Source organism: Schistocerca americana, chromosome 4 (genome assembly GCF_021461395.2).
Source record: "Schistocerca americana isolate TAMUIC-IGC-003095 chromosome 4, iqSchAmer2.1, whole genome shotgun sequence".
NCBI lineage: Eukaryota > Metazoa > Arthropoda > Insecta > Orthoptera > Acrididae > Schistocerca > Schistocerca americana.
In genome coordinates this window covers 267,248,461-267,263,770 of record NC_060122.1, presented here as the reverse complement: position 1 = coordinate 267,263,770, position 15,310 = coordinate 267,248,461, and positions in this window count along the sequence as shown.

Sequence of the window (15,310 nt, the reverse complement as noted above, 5' to 3'; positions counted from 1 at the left end):
TGCTGTCTCTGACAGAATTACAATGTCATCGGCGAACCTCAAAGTTTTTACTTCTTCTCCATGAATTTTAATACCTACTCCGAATTTTTCTTTTGTTTCCTTTATTGCTTGCTCAATATACAGATTGAATAACATCGGGGACAGGCTACAACCCTGTCTCACTCCTTTCCCAACCACTGCTTCCCTTTCATGTCCCTCGACTCTTATAACTGCCATCTGGTTTCTGTACAAATTTAACACTAAGTTCCCTTATTACGGACCAAGTCATTTATAGTACATTACATAACAATCATTTCGGTAGTTATTTAAATTCACTAACATAATTTAAACAAAATCGTTCAACCTGTATACACCCTCAAAGCATTTCCATGACAGATACAACATTATACCTAAGCAATACTACAAATTGACATCTAAATACCGATACAGATACAAAATAGTTCGAAAACAGATTTTACGGACTCATCACAAATAATGTAGCAAGAATCAAAATCCAGCTACTTCGACGTCGACAAGGATAGAGCAAGAAATGAAGGTGTCGTAGCATAGTGGCTCCCAGTTCAACTGGAATGACTATCTGTTACCGGCCATTCTATATCACAGCGGCAGAGGGCGCTCGTAGCACAGAGTTACTTTAGGTGTGGCTCAGCGGACGCGCAGCACTCGGTCCGCAAAGACTGCAGAACCTTGCAATGTTTGGAAAGATTTAGGGATTGCAGGTAGCTGTTGTGAACTTCACTCCACGATTTTCGACTGGACACCTGCCAATCATATTCAGGTGGGCCACTGAAGACTGTATTCGATGGCTAACCTGAAGAGGACTGGCAGGTGTCCAGTTGAAATATCGTGGAGTGAAGTTTACGACGATCGGTTGCAATCGCGAAATCTCTTCGCCGGGAAAAATTTAAATTTCACAAGAAACTTGCTATTCCATTACCAGTGTGTGTGATAATGCATGGGGGTAGCATCGATACGTGAATATCCTACAAAAGGCTAAAGTGAAGTCATTCCTGTGCAAAAGCATAACACGACATGGGTTCTCGAAGAGCCCTATGTAAATCGGCTGTCTTGCTGCCGGAACTGAAACTTGCCTCCAATGAATGAGGAGATCAGATATCTGATGAACGAAAGATATTTAATAGCATTAAACAATTCCCTACAATTTTTTTTATTTCATTATCTTTCAGTGAACTGCTCAGAGGCAGGCAGCCAGAGCCAGGAGACATTTCCCATTTCCTGACAGGATTTTGAAATCTACGAATGAAAGACTGTATACAAGCACATCCCAAAAGCGTAGCCTCTCCCGAAAGATTCACAATGATTCAGTGAGAAAGCGGTATTCCGAATGTTTTCGTGATAAATGAATCCGCTTCAGTTTTACTTGACTAATGCTTTTTCTCGGTAAAATCGTTCACCAATCCGCGTTTTAGAATGTAAATCCCACCGTGGGATGCTTGATTGCCTACTAGAGAGTCGTACCATTTATGTAAAAAATCCAGCAAGTTTATCAAGTAGTACGCGAGATACTTCACGGGTGAAGTATGGAATGGTTCTCTGAGTCAACCAATACCATGAAAGGTAAACGGGGCCACGTAAGTCTCCAACCCGCCGCATATCGTGGAAGTCCATCACAATGGCTAAACAGACTGCCGTGCTAACAGCAATGAGGCAAAAATTGTCACACGCAGCCTCATAACACGCAAGCAATCCCGCATACATGGTGCGAGGAACCCATGGACCACACACCTCTGAGTACCCCCAACTGATGGACGAGTGTGTCAACAGTATAAACAGAGGCGTCCAGTTACGCAACGAGGTGTCTGACTGTGTTTTTCACGCGCTGCGTTTTGAAACATACAGTATTGGTACAAGACACAAAGGAGTTAGAGACATTATCTGCCAGTGAGCATAGATTTAAATCAGTGGAGAAAATTGAAAAATGTGCTGCACAGTGACTCGAACAGGGGTCTTGTGCTTCCCAGGCAAGGACGCTGACCACTGTGCCATCTGGACACAAGGGTCAGCGCAACTGTACGGCTCCCCTAGGAGCAGATTTCAGTGCTTGGCCATCAACAAGTGTCAGCATGTGAACCATTCACCGAAACATCTCGATATGGGCTTTTGGAGCAGTCCATGCCACGTCCTGTTGCGGCACTTCCGTGTGCTCGAGGGGTCTTACACGATAGCAGGTAGGTGTACCAATTTATTTGGCTCTTCAGTGTACGTGCAATGCCACACCATATCTACGCACACATGATTCGCCTACCCATGAAATGTTGTACCCCAGGGCTCGGAAGAATGCAGTCTTGTGGAAACTTTGGCCAGGCCGCTAAATATCCCTACCGTGAAGACACAAACAAGTTCCTGATTTCTGGGGTTACTTCAGTAACCTTGGTCCCGGATTCGAAACGCGCCACCACTCAAATTTTGAATGAAAATCATTAGCAATTGCGACCGAAGTCTTAGGACACAAGCAGTGGCATTATTCAGCCAACGGCCTTAAAGAGGGCGAAGGAGTGGAGAGAGTTCCAGGGCATTCTCTTACCATCGGGATGGGAAACTGCTCCTGACGGTGGAAGAATCGGCAGTGATGAATGGCAGGATTATTCAAAAGACAATAGGAACCACTGCACTGAAGACACATAATGTGTATCCACAGACAATGTGGCCTCCAAAGAGAGAAAGTGTCATGATGATCTCTCCGTTGGCAGAACATTGCGGACAAGTCCCCCATTCGGATCTTCCGGGGGGGACTGCCGAGGTGGAGGTAACCGTGAGAGAGTTGGATTGATTTGGGTGGAAGAGACCAAACAGCGAGGTCATTGATCTCATCGGATTAGCGAAGGATGGAGAAGGAAGTCGGCCGTGCCTTGTCAAAGGAGCCATCCCGGCATTTACTTAAATCAGTATGGTCGGACGCAGAATTGAACCGTCGTCCTCCAGAATGTAAGTCCAGTGTGGTAACCACTGCGCCACCTGGCTCGGTTAACCGTGAGAAAAAGAGTGCATAACCAGCAATAAGTTAACATTTTACGAGGCGGAACGTGGAATGTCAGAAGTTTGAATATGGTAGGGAAGCTAGAAAATTTGAAAAGACAAATGGTAAAGCTCAGTATAGATATAGTAGGGATCAGTAAGTTTAAGTGGAAAGAAGACAAGAATTTCTGGTGAGATGACTACAGGGTAATATCAACGACAGCAAAAAATGGTGTAACGGTAGTCGATTTCTTTATGAATAGGAACGTGGGACAGTGAGTGGGTTATTGTGAACGGTTCAGTGATAAGGCAGTTCTCATCAGAATCGATGGCAAACCAACAAAAAATAGTTTAAGTGTACATGTAGACGTCGCATGCAAAAGATGAAGAGGTAGAGAAGTTATATGAAGATATCGAGCGGGTAAATCAATACGTAAAGGGAGATGAAAATCCAAAGGTCGCGGGGTATTGGAGTGCGTTTTTAGGGTAAGGAGTAGATGAAAAGCTTACGGAAGAATATGGACTTGCTACTAGAATGAGAGAGGGGAAAGACTAATTGAGCTCTGCAACAAATGTCTGCTATTAATAGTGAATACTAGGAACCACAAGAAGAGGAGGTACATTTGGAGAAAGCCGTGAGATACGGGATGACTTCATATAGATAACATCATGGTCGGAAAGAGATTTCGGAATCGGATACTGGATTGCAAGTCGAAACCAGGAACAGATAGAGACACACATCGCTATTGAGAAGTGATGAGGGTATCTGAAGTTTAAGAGAATATGCAGGAAGAATCAATCGCAAAGAAATGGAATATGGGAACACTAAGGAATGAAGGTAGTTCAGTTGAAGAGGAGTGGACAACGTACAAACGTAAAAAGCACAATTACAGAAGTTGGAGAGAAGAATATGGGTACAAAGAAGGTGACTGCGAAGAAACCATGGGTGACAGGAGGAATACTTCATGTGATCACTGATAGAAGGAAGCACAAAAAGGTTCAGGGAAATTCAGGAATGCAGAAATAAAAGTTAGTTAGAAATGAACTGAAATAAATGAGAAGTGCTGAGAAGCTGAGGCGAAATGACATCGAAAAAAAAAAAAAGATTGTCGGAAGGGATGACTCAGCATACAGAGAAGCCAAAACAGTCTTCGCTGAAATTAAAAGCATGGGTGGTAACATTAAGAATTCCACTGTTAGATGCAGAGGAGAGCGGGAATAAGGGGAAAGAGTACACTGAAAATGTCTCTGAGGCAGAAGACTTGTCTGATGAGATGACAGAAGCAGAAAAGGGAGTAGATATACCAACAGATAGTGGATCCAGTATTAGGATCAGAATTTAAAAGAGCTTTGGAAGGCTTAAGATCGAATAAGACAGAGGGGATACATAACATTTTGTGTTAGCAGAATACTGTTCAGAATACATTCTTGAAGTGATTATAGTAACTGAACATAACGCCTTGTTAGGTCGTAGCAAATGACGTAGCTGAAGGCTATACTAAACTGTCTTCTCTGCAATGAGAGCGTATGTAGACAGTGAACCATCGCTAGCAAAGTCGACTGTACAACTGGGGCGAGTGCTAGGGAGTCTCTCTAGACTAGACCTGCCGTGTGGCGGCGCTCGGTCTGCAATCACTGATAGTGGCGACACGCGGGTCCGACGTATACTAACGGACCGCGGCCGATTTAAAGGCTACCACCAAGCAAGTGTGGTGTCTGGCGGTGACACCACATAACATTCCATCAGAATTTCTAAAATTATTTGGGGAAGTGGAGACAAAACGGCTGATCACGCTGGTGTGCAGAATGTATGAGTCTGGGGATATAGCATTTGACTACCGAAAACTATAATCCACGCAAATCCGAAAATTGCAAGAGCAGACAAGTGCGAGAAATATCGTACAATTAGCTTAACAGCTCACGCATCCAAGTTTCTGACAAGAACAGTACAGAAAAGAACGGAACAGAAAAGTGAGGATGTGTTAGACGATGATCAGTTCGGGTTTATGAAAGGAAAAGGCGGCAAAGAGGCCGTTCTGACATTTCGCTTGGTAATCTAAGCAGAGACTGGAGAGAAAGAGAGACGTTAGTATAATATGTCGACCGGAAAAAGGCTTTCGATAGTGTTACATGGTGCATGCTGTTCGAAATTCTGAGGAAAATGGGAGTAAGCTGCAGGGAACGACAGGTAGTGTACAATTTACAAGAGGGGACAATAAGATTGGAGGACCAAGAACGAAGAACTCGGATTAAAAATTGTATGGGAGACAGATGCACTCTTCCGCTCCTACTGCTCAACATATACATCGAAGAAGCAATTTCCTAAATAAAGGAAAGTTTCAAGAGTAGGAAAAAATTCAGGGTGAAAAAATGTCAATCATCAGATTCGCTGATGACTTTGCTATCCTCACTGAAGAAGGATTACGGCATCTGTTGAATGGAATGAACAGTCTAATGATTGTAAAACTGGACTGAGAAACGTAAGGAGAAGCAGAAGAAATAAGAAAAGCTTCACATCAAAGTTGATAATCATCAAGTAGACGAAGTTAAGGAATTCTGCTACCTTGGAAGCAAAGTACCCCTTAACGGACCAAGGATCGTGGGGCATGAGATAAGGAATCCTACATTGTCTCGCTACATTAGGAGATGTAGGGGTGCCTGTTGTCCCACAAACATTTCCATACGCTGGCGGATGCGAATATGCAGTCCAGGAGCCCTTGTCTTGTACTACCGTTTACTCCAAGACATCGGGACTCAGTCTACAGTGGACTGCCACAAATTGTCAAAACGTTGTGTTTATTAATGAATCTCGATTTGTTTTGGGGAGCGGATGACAGTTACATATGAGTATGGAGGCGTACAGTTCCACCAACGCTTTCGCTTGCCACACCGCCCACACATCCGGCGTAATGGTGTGAGGCGCCATAGTTTATGATAACCGGTTCCACCTCCAATTGGTGTACGTCAAACCTTACTAGGTTACGCTGATGAAATTCTTCTACCCAGTCTGCATCCTTTCCTACCACGTCTACCAAGGCCACTTATACAGCAAGATAATGTTCGTCCGCACACAGTTCAAGTTCCTCAAGACGTCCTAAGTCATCTTCCCACATTTCCATGGCTGGCCTGCTCCCCGCAGACTTGTCCCCTATACAATGTGTTTGGCACCAGCTGAAACGCCAGATGCCTCTGTGTCACTCCGTAGATGATTTGAAGATGGTTGTTCAAGATCTGTGGGCCAATACGCCTCAGGTCAACATCAGAAACGTAATCAACTCCATACAGGACCGTACTGTGGCATATATTGCGACAAAATGTGGTCCAACGCGCTACTAATATTCTACTGTATTTGTCTACTTGTATTCACTCTATCTGTTCACTTGTCTTGAAAAAAATGGTTCAAATGGCTCTGAGCACTATGGGACTCAACTGCTGAGGTCATTAGTCCCCTAGAACTTAGAACTAGTTAAACCTAACTAACCTAAGGATATCACAAACATCCATGCCCGAGGCAGGACTCGAACCTGCGACCGTAGCGGTCTTGCGGTTCCAGACTGCAGCGCCTTTAACCGCACGGCCACTTCGGCCGGCCACTTGTCTTGATTTTGGGATCACGTTATCTCTCATCTGTAACGTTACGTTTGATAAATTTCAGTTCTATCCGATGCTTCCGTCTTGGTGAGCTATTTTCAATATTTCTGTGTGTATTTAGTCTACTGTGCTAGAAGATGAAGTTTCGCGAAATGGAAAGCCTTCAGTTGCGCCGTCATGTTCTTTAAACCGCTTTAGCTGGAGACTGGCCTTATAGTGTGTAATGTTTTCCTGCTTGTGAAAACGTGAAGCATGAAGGAACGAAGATGTTGTCGTAACACCTTGTGAATCATTCACTGATGCTCCCTATTTTAAAACACAACAACCACGTACGTGCCTGTACGTATATTTACGGGGATTCCCATATTGAACGTGTTCGGTCCCGAAGACACTGATGAAATGTAACGAAAGGCGAGGTTCCTCTGACCAGTCATACCGGCTTCATTGTTCCGTCCATGAGTTCTGGTGTTCCCTTGCCCACTTCAGTAGCGGAAGGTGTTGCTTTACAATAAAACACAGCCCATCTACAAATCAGCTGCTGGAGTGTCGCGTTTATAACATCTCTCCAGTACTGTACTCCGCCGTCGTATGCATCATGTGCTGTCTCCTGTTCTGCTTTAGAGACAGTTCTACATACGAAAATCACCTTCTTCGATGATGCATGAAAATAAAGTTTTCTTGCCTTTTAGCTGTAACTCTCCCGCTTTCAAAATGTACTAAGAGCAGCTGACATCAATCAAAAGCGGGTTTTGTTGTTTAGATGCTTTCTATTTCTAGCTGTGTGGTGTCAGTAAATACTGATGCAACATCAGTCGGCATTCAGGGGAGTTAGAACAGAAACAATTTTTCTTCATATTTTCATATTTTTATCTCATTATACAATTTACAATTTTCCGAATAAAATGATATATATATAACACTTATAACCTCATATGGAAAGTATTTTATTTTTTTAAATATAATCCACACCAGTTGAAAATGTTAAAGTTTTTGCGTGCGTTACTTCAAAATCAAACGAAATCGGTAATTTTTTATATAGAAGGCTGTGGATTGCAGTGTTATAAAGGTTACCAGTATTGGTCATGTCCAGAAGAGGATGGGCGCCAGGTTTGGAAGTTGAAATAAAGTTTCAAAGACAAGAAACTTTCTGATGGTAAAACAATAAGAGGCAGGGTGACGGACAAAATGATTGATAAACTACAGCAGTATTATGAAATGTCCATTAGAAATAACACTGAGGATTTGTTGAAAATGAAGCAGGCAGTATGGGCTACCTTCTTCCACAGACTGTCAACTGATGAAAAACCAGTACACCACCTTTGCCCTCCTTGACCTAATTCATGGTGCAATTACCGCAATACCCAGTGCTGAAACAGTTCACACAGCCATAAAAATTCCATCCCAACTGCAGTCATGGATTTCATAAAACATATTTACAGAGACCTGGCAAATCCTGAATTAACGAAGAAGTGTCTACATGGTAAGACTCAAAATCCCAATGAGTTGTTCAATAATCTTATACGGACTCGCTTACCAAAAAATGTTTTTGTTGGAGTGAATAGACTAAAGTGGGCGTCAGTGATGTATTATTGTTTCTAATGATGGCAACATGGGTAGGTTGAATGAGCTACAGCATATGGGAATTGATCCTCGAGCGAACTGCATCAGAGAACTTGAAAGGATGGACATGGTTCGCATTGATAATGCAGAGTACGCAGCACAGTTGGCCACTAAGGAGTTAAGACAGAAGAAAAGAAGAAACAACTTGGAAAAATATCAAGAGTATGATATACAGTATAGGGCAGGGTGCTTCTGAGTGACTAAAAAAAAATTAAGCATATATTACGTGAGTCACAGTCTTTTGAAGCTTTAGCAGCCGTTCCTGAAAATTTACATTTTGTGTTGCATTTTTCCCTGAATCTCAGAAACCACTTCGAGTAGAGTATTCAAATTTTCCGGGAGTAATAACATATATATCATGAGTTTACTGAACTGAAACAAGATCATAATGTTATGTATAATTAAAATTATTTAGGATAACGTACAAAAAAGTACACAAAAGTTTACCTGTGTAATTAAGAAATTGTATTTCCGGAAACAGTGGCTGGAATGCAATTATTGTAATTAAGTACACGCAGAACATACTGCTTAATGTTCTGTAAAAGTTTCATGTCAATGGCTACAGTGGTTATTGAAATACAGGGAAGCCAAGTCACTAAATTTAACATTATCGGGATAGAGCGTTCCAACTTCCCTTAAGATGTGATCAGCAGGGGCTAGAGAGAAGCTAAGAAGATCACATAGTTGCTTCGACAAAGGTACCACCTTCATATATACGTGAAGTGGCCCTTTGGTTACGATTTATCCTGTTATACAAAATGGTTCAAATGGCTCTGAGCACTATGGGACTCAACTGCTGTGGTCATTAGTCCCCTAGAACTTAGAACTACTTAAACCTAACTAACCTAAGGACAGCACACAACACCCAGCCATCACGAGGCAGAGAAAATCCCTGACCCCGCCGGGAATCGAATCCGGGAACCCGGGCGTGGGAAGCGAGAACGCTACCGCACGACCACGAGATGCGGGCCCTGTTATACAGCGGAACTTTTTTTTCAGACATTCGAAAGACGTATATGGTTTTGTTTTCTGCTTCCTGTTGCTCTTCTTATTTGTGGATGTAAACATTTCGTGTTATAATAAACGCTCATAACGGAGAGATTGTTTAAATGTGCAGGAAACTGTGTTGCCACTCGCCAAGTTGACGAGCTCAAAGTACGTGATAATTACACCTGAGCTTTAACTACCGGGGAACCACTTCATTTAAAAGACAATGAAACACTAATTAAAGTTTTGGTTAAGTGGCTGCGGAGAGTGCAGTGGCCGTTCCAATTATGACAGGCACTCTGAACTTAATTACAAAGCCTCGCCTTCTTTCTAACTTACTGTACAATAGCAGCAAATACAAAGGTTTGGAACATGTCGCTTCTGAATTCCCGCTTGTGGCATAACCGCTCTCCTATTGTCTGGTGGTGATTATCTTACATAATTATTCCTGTTAGTGACTCTGCGCAACTGCTGCGTGAACAAACCACCGTGAAACTACGACGTAATTTTCATGTCGTGACATGAGATACGAATTTTGTGCCTGTGAAACACACAAAGGACTGGGTGATATGATAAAGCTGCGCGACTTTTCTGAAGAGGCGATATCCTCGGACGCGGTATTTCTGTATCAATGGAATTATCAGCGCACTTGTACTGTGTTGTTCACTTTCAAAGTCCGAGATTCGAATCAACACGCGCTATTGAAAAAGAAGCTTTTCGCGACCTTCATAAATATCTTTGGTAAGTCTGTATGAGTTAAATTATCAGTATTAATAAATGTAAAGGTCTTTTACATAGCATGTTAAATGTTATGGATAAAAGCAATAAAATGTTAGTTTTCAAATAGCAGATTATCTAACGTACTTTGTTTATGTTACAACTGGAATACTTACAAAAGCATAACATGTCAATTTATATATTGTACTAGCCTAGCATCCGTTGTTTCCCTCGCGTACACTGTATGGTCTGCATAGGTTATTTTTTTGTTTTTGTTTTTCTTTAATCGAATTTTTACTTTGTTCACAAATAGCAGCAGTTTCCAAACTTTTCACGCTAATTGAAGCCACAGAAGCATAGTCTTTCTGAAGTGCACTTCTGACCGAAAAACGATTCTGGTAGCTGGAGTGCAAGGTTTTTTTTATTTATTAACGATGCCTTTTGCGTTCTTGTTGTGATATATCCATGGGAATGTTCACCCCTTAACACGTATTTCTTTATATCTAACCGAGAAGCGAAAGACCAGTATTCACAGATAAACTTTTTTTCATATAACGAAATATCTTCTTAAAAATTTTCATCCAATATTTCACCCCTCGGGCATTCAGTTTCCAAAAAACAATGAAATACGTATGTTTTTATTTCCAAACGAGACGTCAAATACCAATTTTCATACATACAACTTTCAAAAATCTTCAGTAGTTCTTTAATAATGATATATTTTCAAAAAAGCTTTCACTCAGTATTGTACCCCTTAGTGATGGACTTTTCAAAAATGCTGAAACACGTGCTTTTTTTTAATTATGACTGAGAAACCAAATATAAATTTTCGTAGTTCTATCTTTAAAATTGTCGTAATAGTGACATGTTCTTTAAAAAGCCTTTCTTTCCTTGTTTGATCTCTTGAGGACTTGAATTTCAAACAATCTCTCCTTAAGGAATGCTTTCAGTATATGATCAACACCCTTTCCAAATGGCGAGTTTCTGTCTTCAGCGGTTTTGACTGGGCAGTGATGAGTCAGTGAATCAGACTGGCCCTTTTTCACCCCGTTGCCCGCATCTCGTGGTCGTGCGGTAGCGTTCTCGCTTCCCACGCCCGGGTTCCCGGGTTCGATTCCCGGCGGGGTCAGGGATTTTCTCTGCCTCGTGATGGCTGGGTGTTGTGTGCTGTCCGTAGGTTAGTTAGGTTTAAGTAGTTCTAAGTTCTAGGGGACTGATGACCATAGATGTTAAGTCCCATAGTGCTCAGAGCCATTTGAACCATTTTTTTTTCACCCCATTAGTTGTTGAATTTCGAAATACAGTGAAATATATATTTTTTTAATTTCTAGCGGGGAAGCGAAATACCAATTTAGCTTTAAAAATACTTCCACAACGGAATATCTTCATAAAACATTTCGCCGACACGTGGCGCTAATGTTGGGGATATTGCCTAAAAGTATTAGTTTATTTTATTATTTATATAGTTTTCTGCCTTTTCATGCTTATACGATGACACACCCCTCAGCCTCTCCTCTTTGCAACTCAAACATTCACCGCAAAATTGTATGACACTATTTAAATTAATATATTTGAGTACTTTTAAAAGTTGCCATAGAGATGACGCCAAATAGCCCATGTGGCATTTTACAACCCAGCAACATATATTCATTAAATCCGCTGTACAGTAACATCTACAGAAAACTGTCTTGAACTTTGTACTACATCTATTTTTTACATAAACGTGATGTAGCGATTATAAAAGTAGTACTTGCTGTTATAGTTCCTCACATCTGGTAAATAAAAGCTGTGCGCTGTGAAATAACACATAGTCAAACAATACATTAAAATCTGTAAACTAGTAAAACATATTATTAAAAATTAAAATCTAATTATTAAGTTAGTGAGTCTACATTTAAAAATATATTTAATCCTTCAATTTATTACCGTTTGTTAGCTTGTCTCATTTTATGTTCTTTCATATTAACCGCATATACCTGATAATGACAGTAACCGAAATGTCGAAGCAAATAAATAAATTTTAATAAGCGATCTAGACGTTTTTATTCACAATATATTCACGATAATCGCTGACTCATCCAGGAACTTCGTTTCCTATGTTAAGATAGACAATTCCTGCTTACAAGAACAAAAACAAAAGTGCTGATTTTCCTTCCTCAGATCCTACGTGAAGTGGTTCTTGCAGATGTGGAATAGGTCAAGTTATTAAACATATTTTCATTTCAGAATTAATAGCAGAATTGTAACAAAACATGTAAATGAACATTACACTGTTTTCCAAACGATAATTCTTCGGCTGTTGCATCCATGGATCATCGGTAAGAAAATCAGTTTTCAGTTGTTGTTGACATTGATCACACTGGTGTACTGATGGATGCAGGAGTTAAATTTTAATAAATATTACATAATACTAAAGTTATTTGATGTTGTTAATAACATACATCAACAAAGTCTACTGAGAAATTCATCAGTATAGCAAACTGGCCCCAGTAAACTTTCAACAAAACCTGACTTACGGTCTTCAGGGAAAATACGCTGTCACTTGTTCAAAGGATTTTATTGTCCATTTTAATTGCTTTCATTTACTAATATGACCAGCTTCGACTCCCTGCGACGCGGAATGTGCATTTTTCTGATAAACTGTAACCAGAAAAATCTGAAGATGGTTTATGTGGAACAGAGATCGGACTTTTTAAAAACAAAAGAAATCCTAACCGACGTGGACTTTATTAGTATCTAAATTTCATACAAAATGTGTGTTCATAAATAATGGACACTTTTATGGTACAAAGTTAGTGACTAGATCCTTACTTTTATTCCTAGTTTTTATTGCATAAACTGAGCTATTGGGCTGAAAAGGAGGCATGTTATATTTGACAAGTTTCAGTAGAGAATAAATATTTTGGAAGAAGTTGTTAATATCCCCAGCTCTTGAATAGGCCTGCATGACGATCTTGAGTTCACACAACAAATGATGTGCAGCTTTTGAACATCCAACACGGGATCTTGTTTTGATGAATTACCATGGATTACCACAAAAATGATTCCATATGACATTATGGAATGAAAGTAAGCGAAGTACGGTAACTTTTGTATTTTTATATCACATGTGTCTTATAATATTCGCATTGTGAATATATATTTGCTTAGGTGTTTTAGCATTATGTATGAGTAAATGAATAGTTGAAAAATTTTCCGTTGGGCAAGTGTAGTGTTATGTAAATGAGCGTCCCTCAGGGGCACATAACCTGTGGAACTACAGAGCGAAGTTTGGGATTTCAACCCAATATGTTCTCAACTGAGCTATGATGAAGCATACTCCTTTGTGTTGTTTTAGAGCAATAACACAACAACTGTATCACAATTTCGTTACGTAACTTATCTGATCGTCAGTACTACTCACGGGTACAGGCGTGGACAAAACGAGCGAGACCCCTCGCCTTTTAGTTATGCTGATCCGCACAACTTTGAAGTCTGCTACACAGCATAACAGGCAAGGCGACGAAGTGCTATGCACAGGCGGGGAATTGACAAACTATCCGAATTTTCTCAGACTGTTTTCAATCAAAAAATGGTTCAAATGGCTCTGAGCACTATGGGATTTAACATCTGTGGTCATCAGTCCTCTAGAACTTAGAACTACTTAAACCTAACCAACCTAAGGACATCACACACATCCATGCCCGAGGCTGGATTCGAACCTGCGACCGTAGCGGTCACGCGGTTCCAGACTGTAGCGCCTAGAACCGCTCGGCCACTCCGGCCGGCTTCAACCATGTGTATGACTATATTAATGCTGATTAGTGTGTTAAACACAACACGTAAATCTAAGATATAAATGAAAGACGAAACGCTAATTAATATGAACTGCACTAATAAAAATAATTTCAGCTTATCGAGAAAACATTACTGTTTTAGTAAGACAAAGTATCCCAGATCGTTACGAATTAGCAAAACCGGTTTTAAGGGCTGGGTAGACAGATACACGGTCAGGAAATTGAGACTACTAGGGTTCCATTTTTACCGATTTAGGTCACGAAATCCGAACGACGAAAATAGCTACGACAGTTACTGAAGATGAGGGCCGCATAAATAATTCCCCCTACTATTTATTGGAAATGTTCTAGTTGCAGTCGATGCATCAGCATATTACTCGTAGCTATGCTTTCGATACAAATCACGTTTACAGGAATGCAACTAAGATCCATTTGCATATACACCTGGTAATTCAGATCCCAGTATTAATGACACCGCGTTTTAGAAGTGCGAGCATTCCCATTCCTAGGTAGCGTAGGAAACACTTCGGCTAATGAACGTTTTCTGGCTGTGGCGAGTCTAATGGATAATTCGAGACATTGTAGAATACGTTTGGCAGCTGTGTAGGCAGAATTGTCCCACTAAATTTACTCGCTAATAACAGTATTTTGTTATTTCGATAAACATCCCGAATGATTGACACATAAGCGGTGCCATAAAGGTGGAAAATTCTTGTTTTTGAGTCCAGAAAGCTCTATGCAACAGAAACTGCTGGTTATTTTGCCATTTTCATTGCGAAATTGCCGGCTTATTCAAGTCTAGGGTAATAATAGAGGGCTGTTTGCCTGGGTTGTCTGCTAGAGTAGTGAAAGGAGTTTGCTACTTCAAGGGAGGTCTGGTTTGTTTTTCGGTTCTAATCTCGATGGAGGCAGATAGACTAGCAGGATAGCAATTTTAAGAAATTCTCGCGCCCCCAATACGCTTTATTGCTACCTTTATTCTGTACCGGCAACCTGTGGATGTAAATATGAAGATCTTGTAGAATTTCATAGCCCGCATCTCGTGGTCGTGCGGTAGCGTTCTCGCTTCCCACGCCCGGGTTCCCAGGTTCGATTCCCGGCGGGGTCAGGGATTTTCTCTGCCTCGTGATGGCTGGGTGTTGTGTGATGTCCTTAGGTTAGTTAGGTTTAAGTAGTTCTAAGTTCTAGGGGACTGATGACCTAAGATGTTAAGTCCCATAGTGCTCAGAGCCATTTGAACCATTTTTTTAGAATTTCATACCTCTTACTGATTACTTTTTTCGCTTCTGTCAATAACTGAATTGACTTACGTGTGGCACTGAATGATTTTTAGCTGAATTTCGTTATGAATCTTCACGCATTGCTAAATTTGCACACTTTCATGGTAGGTCAGCAACGGTAATCCAGTATGACTGGTCTGAACGTTGACACAGACCGTTTTGCAGCCAAATACGCATAATATTTTGCTAATTCGTAACGATCTGGGGTACTTTGTCTTACTAAAATAGTTATGATATCGCGATAAGCTGAAATTCATTTTTATTAGTACAGTTCATACTAATTAGCGTTTCTTCTTTCATTTACATCTTATATTTACGTGTTGTGTTTAACACACTAATCAGCATTAATATAGTCATACACAT